Here is a 6180-nt window from a genome sequence, read left to right as displayed (position 1 = left end):
GTCTGACTCTTTGTGACCTCATTTTGAGTTTCTTGGCAAAGATACTAGAGTGGTTTGCTATTTCCTTCTCCAGTTCATTTTAGAGATAAGGAAACTGAGGCAAACAAGGGTTAAGTGATTTGCCCAGGGTCACACAGTGTCTGAGGTCACATTTGAACTCAGATTCTTCTGATTCCAGGACCTGTGCTCTATCCACCTACCTGCACCACCTATCACCACCTTTATACTCTTTATATAGTCTTTATATTCTTTTATTAATATCACCTGCACCACTTTTATATTTTTTCTTTGAGAGTCATACATCAGCTTTTATTATTTAAGATCAAGGACAGGTTATGAATGGGCTGCGGCGGGGAGGGGGGTGCCAAGAGGAGGGGAAGAAGGGAGGAGACAGATCAGAGCCTCTCATCTGTGTCTGCTCTAGACAGGGTTGATCCTGATTTCTGAGCCTTGGTCCAGGGCACACAGTGAAGCACATGATAAAACGGGATTCTGGGGGGTACAAGTTTAGGAAAATATTGGGGGTGGCCAGTTACACATCCAACCAGAAGTGGGGTCTGGAATTCTCCTTGGACCAGCAGCACCACTTCCTTTTAGGAACTGAAGCATAGTGATAAGTTCCATCTCACTTATTTCAGCTCTTATGAAACATTAATAGTTAAGTCTTTTGTGTCAAAAAGTCTTTCGTTGCCTTTCTAACTTCTTGTACTTTGCTTCTAGTTTCTTTGACTATGCATCCAACTTGTAAGCTGTCTGCTCCAGAGCTGCTATTTGCTCCTCAGTTAAAGTGATCTGATCTAGGTAAGGTTGAAGGGCTGCCTATTTCTGGTTTAAGTCCTTTAGGTTTTTACTTGTGTTTACTGCAATGTCTTTCATTTCTAGATACTTCAAGCTAGTCAGTTTGGACTCAGACATCAAGGGATGAGTTTTATTTATTTTTAAAGGATTGGGGAGGCAGAAGCATATTTACAGGTATATGGGAATTAGAGAATGAAGGAGGGGGAGAGAGAGAGACAGAGATAGAAAGGGAGAGAGAGAGAGAAGAGGGAGGGAGAGGTGTGTGGGGAGTATTTGGAAATTTGAGAGGAAAATTCCTACTCCTCCCCAATCCCTCTCCCCTCTCTCTCCCCATAGTGCCTATTACAATGCTGAGCAGATGCAATAAACTTATTCAGCACCAGCCTCTGAGGATAGGGCTAGTAGGTGCCGGATGTGGGGGAAGAGTGTTTTCCTATCCATTATCTCAGTGTTACTTACATTAGCTCCATCCTGCAAGCAGGGCATAGTTTACCATCCCCGTTTTATTGAAGAGGAAACTGACATCTCTTTGCCAGTCCTATACAGTAAAACCTTATTTCAATTTGTTAATGCTGAGGGCTGTTTCCTGGATGATCATAGAAGGTCAATGTGCCCTATAGAAAAGGTATGTCAATGGAGGTGGAGTGGGTTTAGGATAATTCAGAGTGAAATTGGGTCCCTTCTTTCCTCCAATTGTGCCCCTGAAAATTAGCTCCTCAATTGGAAGCCAAGCTTAGCTGAAAGAGCTGTGAATCAAGCAGACGTCTTTGTCTCTGCCAGAGGAAGAGGGGGAGGTTGTAATGCATTCATCTTGTTCCCTCTCCGGCCCTCCGCCCTGCATCCAGACGAGCCCTCAGATCTCCTCGAGGTCTTTGTGTGAGGGAAAGCTTTGTTAAGTGTGGGGCTCACCTGCTGTGTAAATTGCCTATCTGGAATCATTCCCCTTTAGTTCCAAATTGCTTCTGTCTGGGTGGGGCTCCCCCTCCCAAGTTGGATTTGAGTGGGGAGGGTTTTGTTTCCTGGGTAGAGGGAACAGAGGGCTGGTTGACAGGGGGAGATTATAACTGTCAAAGATATCCATTAGCATTCAGAGAACTGCTTCCAAACCCACCATCGGAGGATGATGGCCCCCTATGTTTTCTTGAGACGTAGATGGGGGGAAGAGACCTATATTGAATGTCAAAAAATTTGGGTCCTTGACCCAGCTCTGCCACTGATTTACTGGGCAATTTAGGAATTAGGACCATAGACATGATCTAGTTCAGGGATTAACTAGTACACAATTTATTTTAAAAATATTTTGATAATTATATTTCAGTATAATTGGTTTCTTATTTATGCATATAGAAACATGATTTTGAGGACATCATAGGTTTCTCTAGACATAGACTTTCTGTGCCAAAAGGCATAGAAAAGTTTAAGCATCCCTGTTTTGGTCCAAGCCCCTCATTTTGCAGATGAGGAAACTGAGGCTAGAGATATTCAGTGACTTACCTAAGGTCATACTGATAGAAATGAATGGAGACAGAACTTGAACTCAGTTTCTCTAGCTCCATATCTAGCACTCTTTCCCAGTGTATATTAATGCCACTATTGGCTTCAAATTCCTATTATGTAAGTTGAGATTTAGAGAGTCAGAGTGGTGTAGTGGATATGTGTGTTCATCCTTTGTTGCTGAAGAAGCCATGTCGTCAGAGAAATAATGACAGGACTTGCACTTGATTTTGTTTTGAGTGAGAGATGGCTGTGCAGCTCACCAGCCTCACTTCTCCTCCAGACCCATCTGAATCCAGTGACCAGATATTCATCAGGATGACTGGAGATGACCCAGGATGAGACAATTGAGATTAAGTGACTTGCCCAAGGTCACACAGCTAGCTAGTGAGTGTCAAGTGTCTGAGGTGAGATTTGAACTCAGGTCCTCCAGACTCCTGCACTGGTGCTCTAGGGGATAGAACACTGGGCTTGGAGTTAGGAAGACCTGGACACTTACTACCTGTGTGACTCTGGGAAAGTCACTTCCTCTCTGTGCCTTAGTTTCTTCATCTGAAAATGTGGAGCTAGATACAATGGTCTATGATCCTGTGACTAGGGGATCTTTGGGTTTTTCTATTTCCGATGTCCTAATTCCTTGAACACTGATTTGGCTTCTCAGTTGTAAACCCAACACTTTCCCCTCCATTATCTCCAAGGCTCCTTATCTGAGAAGTGTCCCCAGAGCCTGACTTGAGTCTTCCTGACAGCGAACCAGATAGACAGACACATGCTTATTAGGGTCCCTGCAGCAAATGGCCACAGCTGGTACCACAAGTATCTACTTGAATCATAAGTACTGAGAACTAAAAGGGACATTAGGGGTCATTTACTCCAGCGGTTCTTAGATTTTGTGTGTGGGTGTGGGTGTGTCCTGGTCACTTTTGACAGTCTGGTGAAGCTAAGGGACCTCTCAGAATCATGTTTTTAAATGCATAATAAAATCCATTGGATGACAAAGGAAACCCATTGTCACAAAATACATTTATCAAAATAGTAAGAGACCCAGTTCAGATATCCCTAGTTAAGAATCCCTGATCTAGTCCAATGTCTTCACAGGACAGAGGAAGAAAATAAGATTCACAGAGCCTTTCCTCGTCCACTTGGCCAAAGTCCTACAGTGGCAGAGTTAGATTGAATGTCCAGGTCTCATCCACTGGATCTCAGTTTAGACTCATGCTGTGTCCCTCCTCTCACACATTTACCTCCAAGCTGTCCTATTCATCTTTCTCACTTCCTGGTCAGAATGATATTCTATCAGGGAGAAAAGGTTACAAGGTGCTTGTCCATGAAGGATCAGTCTGGGCATTTAACACCGGCAGAAGGTGTGCTTGTCTGTCTCTCCTTTCCCCTCCACCAACAAATCAGGGGCTTCCCTGTGCCATCAGCTATTCCCTTCTTGTCACCCCTCTACAGTACACAGCTCCCTACCCAGACAACAGTGCCAACTAAATGCCAACTCATCAGACATTATTAAGATGCTCATTTTAAGGGAGAGGTTCTTTTGATCTGCCTGGGCTTTTGCAGTCTGCTTGAAGGCATGGATTGGCCTAAGGGGGTGGAGTATTTATGTCGCCGTGTCTCATTCCTGATCCCTTGTATCCCTCATGCTTCCTGGCTGATTCTCCTTTACCAGCTGATCCTAGGGGTTGCTGTGATGGGGTGGGGAGAACAGGGGAGAGGCAGCCTCCTCTGTCATTATCAGCGGCTTCCAGATGGTCCCAGGGCCTATAATCCTGGTTAATCAATCTGGACCCCAGGCTCAGCTGGAAAACCTTGTTTTTGATGAGCCTGGCCCCAGCTGGGGACGCCTCAGCACCAGCGCCTCCAGGGGGGCTGTGGGCAAAGGAAGGTGCAGGGGAAGCCTAATGGGGATACCATGCTCATCAGAGCTCAGTGAAAAAGAGTAATCTATGTGTAAATGAGGAGTGGGGGTAGAATTTTAGAGAAAAGATAGCCAAGACCAGCCCTTCCTCTGTCAGCTTCTAGGGTACGAATTGCTAGGGGATTATAAAATCCATTTGGCTCCTCCCACATCATAGAACGCTGAGAATTAGAACTACTCTTACTGTGTAGATTGTTAGAGCTGCAAGGGACCTTAGAACACAGAATGTCAGAGCTGACAGGGACCTTAGAACACAGAATGTCAGAGCTGACAGGGACCTTAGAACACGGAATGTCAGAGCTGGAAAGGGCCTTAGAACACAGAATGTCAGAGCTGAGAGAGACCTTAGAACACAGAATGTCAGAGCTGGAAAGGGCCTTAGAACACAGATTGTCAGAGCTGACAGGCACCTTAGAACACAGAATGTCAGAGCTGACAGGCACCTTAGAACACAGAATGTCAGAGCTGGAAGAGGCCTTAGAACACAGAATGTCAGAGCTGGAAGGGCCTTAGAACACAGAATATCAGAGCTGGAAGTGGACTTAAAAATCATTTAGTCCAAAAAGATCATTTTAAAGAGGGGGAAACCCAGGCCCAGGGTGTGTAAGTCATGCAATGATTCCAAGGGAAGTCTGGAGGTTCCCAGCCCAGGGTTCTTTGCATAGCACTGCATTCACAGTTCACATTCAGGCTATCACTTTTAATAAAAAAAAAAAATCTACTTGTTTGTCTTTTTTTTTGTATAATCTCCCTTAGTTTCTTGAACACAAGTGCTTTATGTATGTTTGCTGAATTGTGGTCCAGTTCTGAGTTTGATGACTCAGAAGACCTGGCTTTTAGTTAATTCTACCATTTTGCTCGGTTGGAACTGACTTATTTTCTCTGGGCCTCAATTTCCTCATTTATAAAATGAAAAAAGGTTGGACAAGATGATCTCTAAGGTCCCTTCCAGCTGTGAACCCTGACAATTAAAATATACCAGGGAGTGAGATCAGAGCAAAGAAATTCAGAAAAGATGCTCTATGAGAACCAGGAGCACTTTATACATAGTAACAGCTGCAGTGTTCAAAGACTTAGCCCTTTACAGCAATGCAAGGACCTAAAATATGCCCAAAGGACTCTTGAGGTGAAATGCCATCCACATCCATAGAAAGATCTAGGGAACTGGAATGCAGAAGGAAGCAGACTATTTTCTCTTGTGTTATGTTTTGTTTTTTTCTCAAGGTTTCTCCCATTCATTTTAATTCTTCTCTACAACATGACTAATGTGAAAATATGTTTAGTAAGAATGTATGTGTAGAACCCATATAAGATTGCATGCTGTCTTGGGGCAAGAGGGAAGAGGGAGAGGGAGAACATTTAAGACTTGTGATTGTTGCAAACTAAAAACAAATTAATTAGAAAAAAAAAGTAGGTTAAAGAAAAGAAAAGATGCTCTGAGAAACAGATGGGACAGCCTTTTTGAAATTGTAAGATGTTTTGTAATATTAATAGCTCGACGCATCCAACCATTCTGGAGAGCAATTTGGAACTATGCCCAAAGGGCTACAAAAATGTGCATACCCTTTGACCCAGCAATATCGCTACTAGGACTATATCCCCAAGAGATCATAAAAATGGGAAAGGGTCCCACATGTACAAAAATATTTATAGCAGCACTCTATGTAGTTGCCAAAAACTGGAAGTCAAGGGGATGTCCATCAATTGGGGAATGGCTGAATAAATTATGGTATATGAATGTAATGGAGTACTATTGTGCCATAAGAAATGATGAACAAGAAGACTTCAGAGAGGCCTGGAAGGACTTATATGACCTGATGCTGAGTGAAAGGAGCAGAACCAGGAGAACTTTATGCACAGCAACAACCACAGTGTGTGAGAGTTTTTTCTGGTAGACTTAGATTTTTGTAATAACACAAGAACTTCTTACCAAAAAAAAAAAAAAATCCCAATGGAGGATCTCA

The sequence above is a fragment of the Notamacropus eugenii genome, chromosome 5, assembly GCF_028372415.1.
Source record: "Notamacropus eugenii isolate mMacEug1 chromosome 5, mMacEug1.pri_v2, whole genome shotgun sequence".
NCBI lineage: Eukaryota > Metazoa > Chordata > Mammalia > Diprotodontia > Macropodidae > Notamacropus > Notamacropus eugenii.
The sequence above is the reverse complement of the archived record's forward strand: the minus strand, read 5'-3'. Positions refer to the sequence as shown.